The 13,657-nt window shown below is 37.1% G+C and overlaps 1 protein-coding gene across 1 annotated transcript in view; it reads left to right on the top strand.

Annotated features, from left to right (window-relative positions):
* Positions 1-2,493: 2,493 nt before the first annotated feature.
* The window catches only part of unc5db (unc-5 netrin receptor Db), a 248,206-nt gene continuing 237,042 nt past the window's right edge, over positions 2,494-13,657 (top strand). Inside the window, exon 1 of the mRNA XM_055199193.2 lies at positions 2,494-2,616. The gene's annotated coding sequence lies outside the window, so the exon portion shown is untranslated. The remainder of the gene's footprint in view (positions 2,617-13,657) is intronic.

Genomic DNA, 13,657 nt, shown 5'->3' with positions numbered 1-13,657 from the left:
GTTCAAATAGCTAAAGCGTATAGCAGAAACTACACTGAGCTAACTGTGAAATGTGTACTATATAATGTATACAATCTTAACTACATATTGGCTCCCATCAAATAGCGGCGATCCATGATCACCATTTCTCCTCGTCTTTAGGAAATCAAAACATTTGTTATTTTTGCAGAGGTATTTGTTCCAGAGTTCAGATTAGGAACTAGTCAGACCATTAAACAAACAGAGACAGGAAGTTAAATTCCGCTCAGATGCGTAATCGCATCACCGCAAGTGCGTCCGATGAAACCGTCTATAACCTCACTGACTCAAGGGGACATTTCACAAGACTTTTTGAAGATGTCAAATAAATCTTTGGTGTCTCCAGAGTATGTATGTGAAGTTTTAGCACAAAATGCCCCACATATAATGTATTATACATGTTAAAATGATCACTTTGTAGGTGTGAGCAAAAATGTGCCGTTTTGGGGTTTGTCCTTTAAATGCAAATGAGGCAGTGTCGTGGTTGGATAGTGCAGATTAAGGGGCGTTATTATCCCTTTTTTACATCACAAGGGAAACCAAATTTCAATGACCTATTTTTCACATGCTTGCAGAGAATGCTTTACCAAAACTAAGTTACTGGGTTGATCTTTTACACATTTTCTAGGTTGATACAAGCACTGGGGACCCAATTATAGCATTTAAAAGATTAGTCCATTTTCTTAAAAGAAAAATCCAGACAATTTACTCACCACCATGTCATCCAAAATGTTGATGTCTTTCTTTGTTCAGTCCAGAAGAAATTATGTTTTTTGAAGAAAACATTGCAGAATTTTTCTAATTTTAATGGACTTTAATAGAGCCCAACATTTAATACTTAACTCAACACTTAACAGTTTTTTTCAACTGAGTTTCAAAGGACTATAAACAATCCCAAACGAGGCATAAGGGTCTTATCTAGCGAAACGATTGTCATTTTTGTCAATAAAAATAACAAATATACACTTTTAAAACACAACTTCTCGTCGTGTAGATCCGGTCGTGATGACCCCACTACGTCACCGCAATACGTCATGACGTCAAGAGGTCACAGAGGACGAACGCGAAACTCCGCCCCAGTGTTTACAAGCGTCTTGAAAGAGGACCGTTCCTACGTTGTTGTATGTCAACTGATACTAATTAATGTCTTTGTGGCAGTTTATTGTTTAAAATGGTCCGCAAATGTGCGTTTTATATATGTAACACGTGACCTCCCTACGTCACTACGCATTTACGTTAGGTCGCGCTGGACCGGACCTTGACGAAAAGTTGTGGTTTAAAAGTATATATTTTTTATTTTTATTGTCAAAAATGACAAACGTTTCGCTAGATAAGACCCTTATGCCTCGTTTGGGATTGTTTATAGTCCTTTGAAACTCCGTTGAAAAAAACTGTTAAGTGTTAAGTATTAAATGTTGGGTTCTATTAAAGTCCATTAAAATTAGAAAAATTCTGCAATGTTTTCTTCAAAAAACATAATTTCTTCTGGACTGAACAAAGAAAGACATCAACACCCTGGATGACATGGTGGTGAGCAAACCATCCGGATTTTTCTTTTAAGAAAATGGAATATTCCTTTAAGAAAAAGTCAGATTTTCACGATATGTCCCCTTTAAACCAAAGATCAGATTGCGTAAACCCATCACTAAAATTATACTGTTTGGTTCAATCATTTAGCATCTGTACTTTAAAGTTTGTGAGTGCAATGCTGAATTCTTACAATTTCTATTTTCAAGAAATTCGATTTTTGACACGAATTTGACATGTTCGCCATCTTATGTGACAAAGATGCTATTGCTAAGTATCTCCTATGTGTTTCTTATTTTTTGTCCTTGGTTCCTCCGAAGGATACAGTACCTTTTTCCCCAGGACAAAGTTCTGCAATTTTTTTATTGGCTGCTTTCTGATGTTATTTTTGAAGCCATAGCAGTCATATATTGCAGTGAAATTTACAGAGCTTAGAGAGAACTTATTGCAATAAGATATAATATCTGGTGTCTAGACCTTTGGTATTTGAAGTGACAACATTTGGTCCAAGGGACTACTCGTCTGCGACAGCTGCGCCCATGATGCCCAACAGTGGGTGGTAATGCACCGAAACGTAGTCTAGAAAAGACCTAATTTTCATCAAAGGCTATTTAAGTTCTTCAGACAGTGTAGGGTCTGCAATGAACAGCTTCAAGAAGTGTTAGTGATGAAACAAACAATAAAACTCTACTAATAACATACATCTATAATACATTATTGAGAAATTCAAGCCCTTCTACTGTATATAAAAACTCTACTGCTTTCCCTTAATGTGCATGTCTCTCTTAAATTAAATTGAATACACTCATGTGTATCTATTTTCTCTTTTCATAAACAGATCTTTGGCTCTGACAAACAGGCATATGGTGCCATGTGGTGTTTTCGAACAAGCAACCTCCATGCGCAATGCGTTCACATCATTTTTTCCCCCAATAATATCGTAGGCATCTATTTGGATTTGCCAGATATGTCATTCGGGCCACATGGGCTTGTAATTCAGGAGTCTTCTCTCATTCTTTGGCTCCTCTGAAGGCTTCTGGAGCAGATGTTCCTCTGCATGTCAGTTTGAAGGTAATACGCTTTTAAACTTGATTGGGAGTGGAACAGCTTGCTCCGTTGCAAGATCTGTTTGTTGTGTGGGTGATACGGTGAGCTGACGATACAAGCTGTGAAAGTGAGATGCAATAGGCAGTAAAAGAAGGCCAGTATAAACCTGGTATGTTATCGTTATCTGTGATTACAATCAACAAATCTTCAAACTACTAAAAAGTAGTGATCGAAAGCCTTGCATCTGGTAGGTTAAGCATTAACAGAGCAGTGATGGTGAATGTTTACATACTACTTTTAATTTATTGATGTGTAAAACTGTCACTCTGCGTTCAATGCCAAATGCTCTGTTTTATTCATCAAGAACCTATGTTCTCTGAATAATAATGTATTTTGATTTGTATTATTTATTTTACTATTATATTTTTTATCTCGGGTTGTTAAGGAACGCTAATTTCACTACAGGGAACAATCTGCCATAATTTGCCAGATGTCCAGCTATTAAAAGCTATTGCAGGATGCAAAACTAGCTGCGGAGGGGGAGTTTTCACCTCTCAGGGAAGTGAGAATTCATTGGTGTCTTTAAGGCCTGTCCATGTGTGTTATTTATTTGACAAATGTTTTTTTGCAGCAATGCAAAACAATACGGTGGAAGTGGATTCAAGACATAATTTACAGGGAACACATTACTGTATACACAAGTATCTGTCAGGGTTTAAAGTTCAGTTATTGCAAAGCTGGAGGCTGTAAGTGAAAATGATCAGATCCAGAATTTGTGTTTTTAAGTGAGGCCCTGCATCAGAATCACATGTCATACACATGAAATACCTACTCATTGACCATTAAAACAGTAGGTACCAGTGGCAAATTCCAAATAAATGTTTGGAGTGTCATGCGTGTTGCTTGTGTTTTTAAAATATGTGTTTGTTGCTTCGAGTGATCCTATGTGCATCACGTGTTTTGTCAAAAAAAAGCCTGATTTATATTTTATAGTCGTAGCTACGCCGCTCTGCATAGCCTGACGTGCATGTGCAGAAATTGTAACAGCGCGTCAGTTCTACGCGAACCGCAAGCGCTGTGATTGGTCCACCAGAACCCCTCCCGTCAGGTAAAAAAAACTGCGCTGTAAAATATTTGCTCTAATTATGCAGCTGGTTGCCAGTAACTTACTGTAGAAGATAAAGACTAAAAATGTTTCATGGTCATTTAACTTTGAACAGACTGTTGTCAGTAAATAACTTAAATATAAAATCTACAGTAAGTTACTGGCAGCTAGTTGCCAGTAATACCCATAAATACTGTAATTTCTACAGAAATTGTTTACAGTGTGCGTCATAGGTATTTCCGTTTGCGACAGTGAAAACAAAGATGAGGCAAGTTGAGGAGTGATTTTACTCAAACTGCAACAAAAGTCGCAGTTTATTTACTTCCATCATTGCTGGTTTTCTCAAATCATACACAACAAGTTGCTGTTTCTTCTTCGTTTGTGGGTTAACTTGCCAAGCTTCCTACGGCGTAGCCACGACGGCGTAGGTTCCGCGTCGATTTTCATTTATACTTTTGCGTCAACGTGCAAACGCGCGCAGACCGCTGGGAGGTAGTAACCACGTGTGTAACCACAGTAGCAGCGCGACCGTCGAAGAAGAAGCTTGGAAAGTTAACCGACAAATGAAGAAGAAACAGCAACTTGTTGTGTATAATTTGAGAAGACCAGCAATGATGGAAGTAAATAAACAAAGACTTCTGATGCAGTTTGAGTTAAATCACTCCTCAACTTGGCTTTTCTTTGTTTTCACCGTCACAAACGGAAATACCTATGACACAGTTTTTTTACCTGACGGGAGGGGTTCTGGTGGACCAATCACAGCGCTTGCGGTCCGCGTAGATCTGACGCCCTGTTAAAATTTTTGCGAGGTGCATGTTAGGCTACACAGAGCTTGGCACAGGCTACGGATAGCCTATGCCGTAGCTACGGCGTAGAACTTATGAACGACTATAAATCGGGCTTAAGTGCCTGCTGCACACGCGTCAAAACCATTTATAGTAAAAGAGACGCTCACATGCACAAAATACACGTGACACTCCCTTAACAGTAAACTCTGATTACGCATGAGATTATGCGAGTATCTGGCAAACACAAGCGTCTCTTTTACTGGAATGATGTTAAACAAGCGCAATGTAACCACAAGGGACAGCTGTTTAATATAGGTATTTGCATTTGAATAGAGCCGGCTTACCGTTATCTGACATTTTTGAATAAAACAACACTTCTCCTTTTTCTTCTTTATTGGATAACTCCTTTCCCTGGGACTTACAGGATAGTAAAGTGTCCATTAAATACACACCTTGCCGGAACTACTGTAGTAGGACATCAGGGCGGCAGTGGCTCAGTGGTTCATGTAGGTTGTCTACAAACCGGAAGGTTGGTGGTTCAATCCCCGGCTCCATCGGACCAAGTGTCGAGGTGTCCTTGAGCAAGACACCTAACCCCAGCTGCTCCCGACGAGCTGGATGGCGCCTTGAATGGCTGACACCGTCGTCGGTGTATGAATGTGTGAGTGAATGGGTGAATGCGAGGCAACTTGTAAAGCGCTTTCGATGGCCATAGGTCTGTTAAAAGCGCTATATAAATGCCGTCCATTTACCATTTTTCGCCTACTGCTTTTCGAAGATAAATATGGACATCGCCTCGCCTACTGCTTTTCACCTACTTTGTATTGTGGAAGTAGGCGGTTTTGGACGCAGTGAGAGTTTCTGTCTATTCAATATGTTGTTCTTTTTTTAAGGCCCTGATCCACTTCAGAGGCTGTATGTAGACACATTTTAAAATGAAACAGAAAATTAAAATGAGAAATAGAAACACCTAATGTGGCAGGTGTAATAGTCCTCTTTTCCAAGTAAATGGCAATCTTAACCAGCATAAAACGTTTTTGAGATTTTGGTCTTCCTTGATGAAGTAGAGCCGTTTACATGTAGCCCAAGTAAGTAACGCATTGTGTGAGCAGTGCAAAAGATTATGGGTTCAAGTCCTAGAAAGCCTCTGCCAAAGCCATAAATATAATGTAATGTAAAGCTGTAGTTGAAAATAACAGCCTGAAAGCATGTCTGAGAACAACTGGACTGGCTTGACTTTGGTTGCATATAATTTTCTCAGGGCTTTCCATATTTAAAGATTCTTTGTCTTCTAAGTTAGCAGAAAGTTATATTCTTAATGTTTATTCTGCAGTATATGCACATACACATTGCAGAGTTTTTTCCATTTCCACCATGTTTAATTCTTTTGTCAGTTTTTCTGTAGTTTGGCAAATTACTGAATTTTAACATCCGGGGTCTCATTTATAAAACTCTGCATAGGATCCTTACTAGGGATGCATATCAATTAATCGCGATTAATCTATAGCAGAATAAAAGTTTTTGTTTACATCATATATGTGTGTGTACTGTGTATAATAACTTTGTATAGTTAAATGCACACACATGCATGTATATATTTAAGCAATGTTTACATGTGTATATACATTTGTATATTTATGTATAATTTATATTATATATAAATATAAATACTTAATATATAAATATATTTTTTTCTTAAAATTATACATGCATGTGTGCATATTTGTATGTGCATAGTTGTTGTACACAGTTCACACACATATATGATGTGAACGGGGGCTTTTGTTCTGCTATGGATTGATCGCGATTGATTGATATGCATCCCTAATCCTTACTAAAAGTCTATGTACCCACAAAAGCCAAAAATGGCAAATGTCAAAAAATATTAAGGTTTATAAAACAAAGCAATGTTCCCTTTATAAATCACAGATCACCTGCAAGTGTGCGCACATGCATCATCCTCAGATCCCACCCTTCAAGCCCATTCTGCCATCAAGTTTGTTTTTTATAGATCACAACCTTTTGATCACGCCAGTTTGTAGATCACAAACTGGCGTACGCATGTTTCCAACCCACGCTTTATAAATGAGACCCCAGGTCTTTATTCCTCTCTTTAATCTGGTTGTTTTTTACTCAAACAGTCCAATATGTGGCGCTGTATTGTACCTAGTCTGGCCTCCCCAAGCTCATTTCTTTCTTTGACACAATGGGACTGATTAAAGGGCAGGAGTGATGGCCACTACCCTTGCTCTCATTCTCTGCCCTCCATCCCATCACAGAAAGTCTCTTCTCCTCCATTTCTCTCAGGCCTGTTTGTACTAATCCACTTTGCTGTTGTACACGTATCATTCACAGGCAACTTTCTAGCCTGGCGTGGCTAGAATAAAAAATAATCTCATATATATAAAAAGTAAAGTTGTATAATACAAAATATATTTCATTTAACATTTATATAATATAAATATTTCTCATTCCTTTTATGTACTTACACTCTAAAATGGCTGGGTTGTTTTTAACAATTAGTAAATACAGGGCAGAACACACAGCTGGATTAAAAAATGCAATTCATCGACTGGACGCTATAGAGGCTGGCTCCAAAAGGGCATAAATTCCCATAGACCCCCATGTTAAAATTCCCAACTTTACAGTAGAAAATAACATGTTTACAGCCTGGTACAAAAAGTGTTCTTGGTCTATATAGCTAATTTTGCCCTTCATGACAACTGTGAGGGGGTGAATTTTTCTGTAACTCATCCGTATAAATCATAGACTGTAAAAAAGATGGACGACGCCTGTTCGCTCTCTTCCATTGGTAAAAAGTGAAACCACCAGTGTCCCGATACGGCGCTGACATCTTGGGTCTTGAGTCTGCGCAGTAGCGATTTCGGGACCAGTCCTGCGCAGTAGTGAGTAGGAATTAAAGCCGCAAAATCAAGACCCCGCCCTCGCTCTCGCAGAATGCGCATATCACACGATATCACAGCTGTCAATCATGACGTGACACCACCATTTTTATATCATTAAATAACTAACCAAACCCAAACTCATTTTATAAACAAACATTTGAATTAACATCAGCGTGATAAAAACTACAGTAAATGACAGAAACCAGCTTCGGAAAAAAGATAATTGAAGTGTAATTAAATTTTTAGTTGGTCTCAACAGGCTGTTTTTCAAATGATATCAGTGAAACTTTGTGAGCTAAAAGGGACTTTTCCAATGACAAATCGCTTTGCTTTTTTCCTACATGGATAAAAGCATCTGCTAAATGCAAATGCTTTTCTTTATGAATTATGTTTTTCTGTTATCTTTACATTGCATCTTCCTGCCCCCAATTTTGCACAGCATTTGTAGCAGTTAAAAGTACATCAAATGGAAACAACATATAACAAAGCATTTCTCACTATGTGAATCAGAACTGTTAGCATGCGCAGCAGAGTGCTTTGTTTGTCTACTGATTGGATGAATAAGGTAAAATTTATTTTGGCCATTTAATCTGTATGAATCTATATGAATCGCATGGTCTGCCCTTTCCTCTCATTGCTTGTCTGCAAAAAACAGAAACTCCACAAAGACGAGGTGCACCTACATTACCTGTAGTAAGGACAAAACCCCAACCGAGTGGAGGACGTTTCATCTGACTTCCAGTCCTGAATCTATAATGTGTATGTCAAGTGAATGCAAAATGAGAATGCACAGACACTGCAGGCAAGAAAAATGGCAGTCACATTCACAGGTTTCATGGTGCTAGTTCTGAGATAAACTATTTCACTTTATGTAGCATCCGTACCATAAATCTTCAGGGACTTTACATTCACAGTACTTTTCTCTTTTTATTGTGCTCTTTTATTGTCTATTGTGCACCAGTGGGCTTGACGTTTTTGTGGGTTAACCCTGCAGCTTTTGCCTTTATTTTACTAATATAGTAGAGCCAGTATGTTGAAAATATTAACAAGCTGAAATGCAAAACATTTTTGAGCACAGAATTAGAAAAGAAGCTCATCCACCTTTGCATTAGTGTAAATACTAAAATATAAGCCGTATATTTGCCAGAGTACAGTTTAGAGAAGAAAGTGTTAACAGTATGCTTCAAAAATGGTTCAGAAATATAGTTTCATCAGGTAACGTCTGAGCGGACACTTCCAGTATCTATTTGTTTAATGGTCTAACTATATTTAATGAAAACAACTTGCACTGAAATATCTTAAAATATATCAGTGCCATTGAAGATGCTTTCCAACAGGTTTTATCTTAGTTTTTGTCCAACTCCGTTGACTTGTATTAGATGTGCTGTGAGGTACAGTATACTCCGCGCCGGGAACTTTGTTTGTATTCTTGCAATTGGCAAAGGTGGATTATCGCCACCAACTGGACTGGAGTGTCTATTATTCAAGCTCTCAACGGAAGAATATACGGGTGTGAGGCGTTTGGAAAAATAGGTCCACAAGTTTACAACGAATGTTAAAACACCTGTTGGAAAGCATCTTTTGCAGCGATTTTTGTGTGAGCATATCAGTGAACACCTTTGACCACTCGGTGAGTTTCACCTCTTTGTAAATGAAAGTTTAATGCATTTTAGAAAGAATTTCAGTCAAAACCGTTCTATTTCATCATAAACAAGCTGAAAACAGGGCTTTAAGTGTAAAATACTGAACTTGTCCTTTAAGCTAATCCCTGTCCGGGAAACCACCCCCTAGGGTCTAGTCTGGTCTTAATCTAAACCCAGTACAGGAAACTGTCTCATAAATTATTAAGGGTATTGAAGAATTGGATGCAATATTAAATGTATTTTCTACTTCGCATTGAGTTTATTTATTATAACACCACTCCTACAGTAATTTCTCTCTCCGCATGAATTTGCTTTACTCTGTGAATAACAGATTAGACTCTTTAAACAAACAAACACTCACTCATAGAGGTTCTGTGCAGTATTATAAAAGCATCAAAAGACAACATATCAATAAATATGTTTGCAGGGCCATAATACATAACATAAAACTATTTTTGGTCTTTCTTGGTTATGGTAATTTTTTTAAATATTCTGTTCGGTACCTACATTTGAATTTTTCTTGCACATGTATATTTAAAAAAACTATGCAGCTCCATATATTTAGAACATGATATGGAAAAATACTGGCTGGGTCTAATAAAATTAAAAGGTGATGGATTTGGTGTCCATGGAGACAGGCATATGCAGATATTTGTTCAGTCAGATGAAGTGAATGCCATGTTGAATTGGTCTTTAATGTTTCATGCAAGTTTACAATCAGTAAAGTCAGACCTTTACTGCATTAAAATAGTTTAGCATCAGAGAAAGCACAGTGGTAAGTCCTTTGGAGGTTACAGTAAAAAGCTTTGGAGCAGTTTTGTGTCAGTACGTTCCACTTACCTCTCTAACAATTGTGTGTTTCTGCATCACTGTGTCTTTATAATAAAACTCCAATTAGAATTTTGGGAAACAGACGGTCCATTGGAGCAAAAAGTGTTTTATTAAATTACAAAAGAATACATTTTTATGCATGTAAACCAAATTAGATTGTTAAACGATGATGCATGAATGATACGTGAATTATGAGACATTCGTATCCAAAGTTAAGGGAAAAAGTACAAAAGTTCATATATACTGTCCTTGGGGTTCAGATGTATTTCCCTTCACTATTTCTGCCCTCAGGCCAGTTACTTGAGAGGCATTTACAATAGTCTAGTCTGATCTTGACTGATATCTTCTTTTATGACTTTTATGATTTTCTTCATATAATAAGGATGGAGATGGAAGGCCATTATATACGGATCTCTTATCCAGGTCTCTCTGTCATACTCACCTGTTATCAACACACACGCACATCCACCAAGTGTTAAATCTGTGACAGACGTATCATGTTGACATTTGCACTTAAACATTTTGTGCGTGATTGCTTAGGTAATCTGTTTCTCATGATTGCATGGCTGGATTGATAAATGCTAAATAACAGCTGAATGAGCACAGATGGTAATGGGAAAGAAAATGAATAGCGGTTGATGATAAAAGTTGTGTTTGTCTGACTCAACACTAAGGCATTTTCAAGGCTCAATATATTTGAAAGTCTATACACATTTAGGCCTGTTTGGCCTTGGTTGGTAAACACAGGAGCACACATTAAAGCTAATGTTGTATTCAAATGTGAAGAAGATAAGGACACTTTGTACATTTAATACACCCCATACATGCCATTTATGGATGGATGAATAAGGTTGGGGTATTGAACTACACACCTGTCAAGTGAAGGATTCTTCAATAAACGGAGAGTTTAACTTTTAATTAACAACAAATGTTTAATATTTTTTGATGTTTTATCTGATAACATTTGTAGTGGATCAAAATAGTTACTCAAAGTTGTCCTAAAACTAGAACGGGTATTGTTCAAAACACAAAGGGCCCTATTTTAACGATCTAAGCGCATTGTCTAAAGCGCACAGGGCAACATCTAAATGGCCGTGTCTGAATCCACTTTTTCTAATTTAATGACGGGAAAAATGGTTTGTGCGCCGAGCGCATGGTCGAAAAGGGTTGGTCCTATTTTTTTATTGAGTAATGGGAGTATTTTGGGCGTAACGTGCAATAAACCAATGAGAGTCTCAGCTCTCATCCCCCTTTAAAAGCTTGTTGCGCTGGCACTATGTCTAATCCCTATTTAGATGACGGATTTTGTAAACTGAAAAACTAAGCGGAGGAAGAAGATCCCCAGTTTAAGATTAATGTTAAATAATTGTGTTGTTTTTCACTTGTATTGAAATGTTTTATATTTTTTTATTAAAACCTTTAAAACCCGTTTTCTTTTAGTCATGGAAGTAAAAAAGCATGCTTTTAATTGCTTTAAATGTATGGCTATCCAATATCATAAAAAATTTTTTACAAGTATGTAAAAAAAGGTTTGTACTCTAAAAGAATTTACAAACGGCTCTCCGCACGTTTCAGCACTTGACAGCGTCACAAGTTTTTTTAAGCATTACTTAAAAATGTTTCTCATCTCACCATATCCACAGATACAGAGTCATCATATACAATAAATCCGTGAGGTAGCATTTAAAAAAAACATTTAAAAACAGATGCATTTGTTTAAAGCATAGCATTTATTTACTTATCAGCTACAGGTAAAGCAGCTCTTTGGGCCTTCTAAGGTCTCATAATCAGTCCTCATTTATGTCCAAGAGACTCAATAATATTCTTTTACATTCAATCCTTTAATCTTTCATATTAAAAAACGTTTTTGTGCTGCTGCGCATTCATGTGTATTATAAGCAAACCCGCGCTGTCGTCCCGTTTATAGCCGCATATTACTAATGCGCTCTTTAAATAACAAAAACTATATTGCGGCATTGACTTTAGATTTTAGACCAGGTTTTTCTTAGTCAATGGCGTAGTTTATTTTAGTTGTCTCAAAATAGCAACGCGCCAACTATGCGCCTGAACACACCTCGTTTTCAGACCAGAATGCCCATGGGCGCAAAAGGGGGCGCAAATGCATTTGCTATTTAAACAATGTGGCGCTAAACGTGAAAATGATAACTGCGCAGGGTGGAAACTAGCAAAAGACACTTGCATCGCCATTGCACTGCATTGCGCCGGGTGTAAGATAGAGCCCAAAGACTTTTATGAAAAGTTTGATCCACTTCAAATGTTGACTAAAGTGTATAATAATAATATAAATATTGTAATTTAACATTATACATGTCTTTATTTTTTTAGCAATTTAATGCACCCTTGGTATATGAACCAGTTTCTTTCAAAAATATAAATCTTTGGTAGTTCTTGAAAAACTTTGTAAACTTGAAGTTTAATCAATGTGCAGTTTGATTCAGAGGAGATTAAGATCAATAACTTTACATACAAAACATACAATACCTGATCATTAAGCTACTTTGCATTTGTAGTGGATCAAAATAGTTGTCCTAAGACACGATCACTATTTTAATCACCACTAATTTACAGTAATATATGACACTATTTTAATGAACAAGGCAGTTAAATCATTTTTAGCTGTTACTTTGACACATCCATTTTTATTACGGCACGGTTTGCAATAATGTTGCTATAGTGAAATCTAATAGCTATTTTTGTCATCATCTAACTGAACATGATTAGCCGTAAAAATGTATCTTGGTAATTTAACCACACATTGTAACCTAGCAGTGACCTGACTATGAACAAGATGACTATAAACAACTTTATATTATTCCATTTGTGCTCCAAACAGATGCCTTTTGCAAATTTATTTCCTTCGTGACAATCAATTAACTGAAACAAATGCCTCAAATCGTACAATCTGACACATCCGTATCCCAATTTCCATGACATACTAGTGGTCACATCTGTTGAACGAGAGTTGCCTGTGCTTGGATTAAACATAAACTGCCTAAAAACAACTTAGTAATGCAGAGAGCAAATTAAGTAAATGGAAAATTAAAGAAGCAGCTGAACTAAACCATAAAGGCACAGGGATTGTCTGATGGTTTTATCATATGATGATAAAGTGATAACCTCATATAAAACATACCAAATAAATATATAGACCAGATTTATCCTCTGTAAGTGTATACAAATGGGCCACCTGGTGGTACGCATATAAACACCAGCAGTATACATTTAACACTGATGTATAATGACCTGAAATGACCAAAAAATGGTCCAAGCTGTCACTGGGGCAGTGCCTTTTAAAGGGGATATTTTGCAATATTTTTTTAAGATGTCAAATAAATCTTTGGGGTCCCCAGAGTACATATGTGAAGTTTTAGCTCAAAGTACCATATAGGTAATTTATAGCATGTTAAAATTCACACTTTGTAGGTGTGAGCAATGTGCGGTTTATGAGTGTGTCCTTTTAAATGCAAATGAACTGATTTCTGCACTTAATGGGCAGTGCTGTGGTTGGATAGTGCAGATTAAGGGGCGGTATTATCCCCTTCTGACATCACAGGGGGATCCAAATTTCAATGACCTATTTTTTCACATGCTGGTAGAGAATAGTTTACCAAAGCTAAGTTACTGGGTTAATCTTTTTCACATTTTCTAGATTGATGGAAGCACTGGGGACCCAACTATATCACTTAAACATGAAAAAAGTCATGATATGTCCCCTTTATAAAGGACTTATGTACCAGATGTGAGTACATTTGGGACCAGTATGCTCTTTTG

Source organism: Misgurnus anguillicaudatus, chromosome 22 (assembly GCF_027580225.2).
Source record: "Misgurnus anguillicaudatus chromosome 22, ASM2758022v2, whole genome shotgun sequence".
Classification (NCBI taxonomy): domain Eukaryota; kingdom Metazoa; phylum Chordata; class Actinopteri; order Cypriniformes; family Cobitidae; genus Misgurnus; species Misgurnus anguillicaudatus.
Note: the sequence above shows the minus strand (reverse complement) of the source record. Positions and strands in the feature narration are given on the sequence as shown.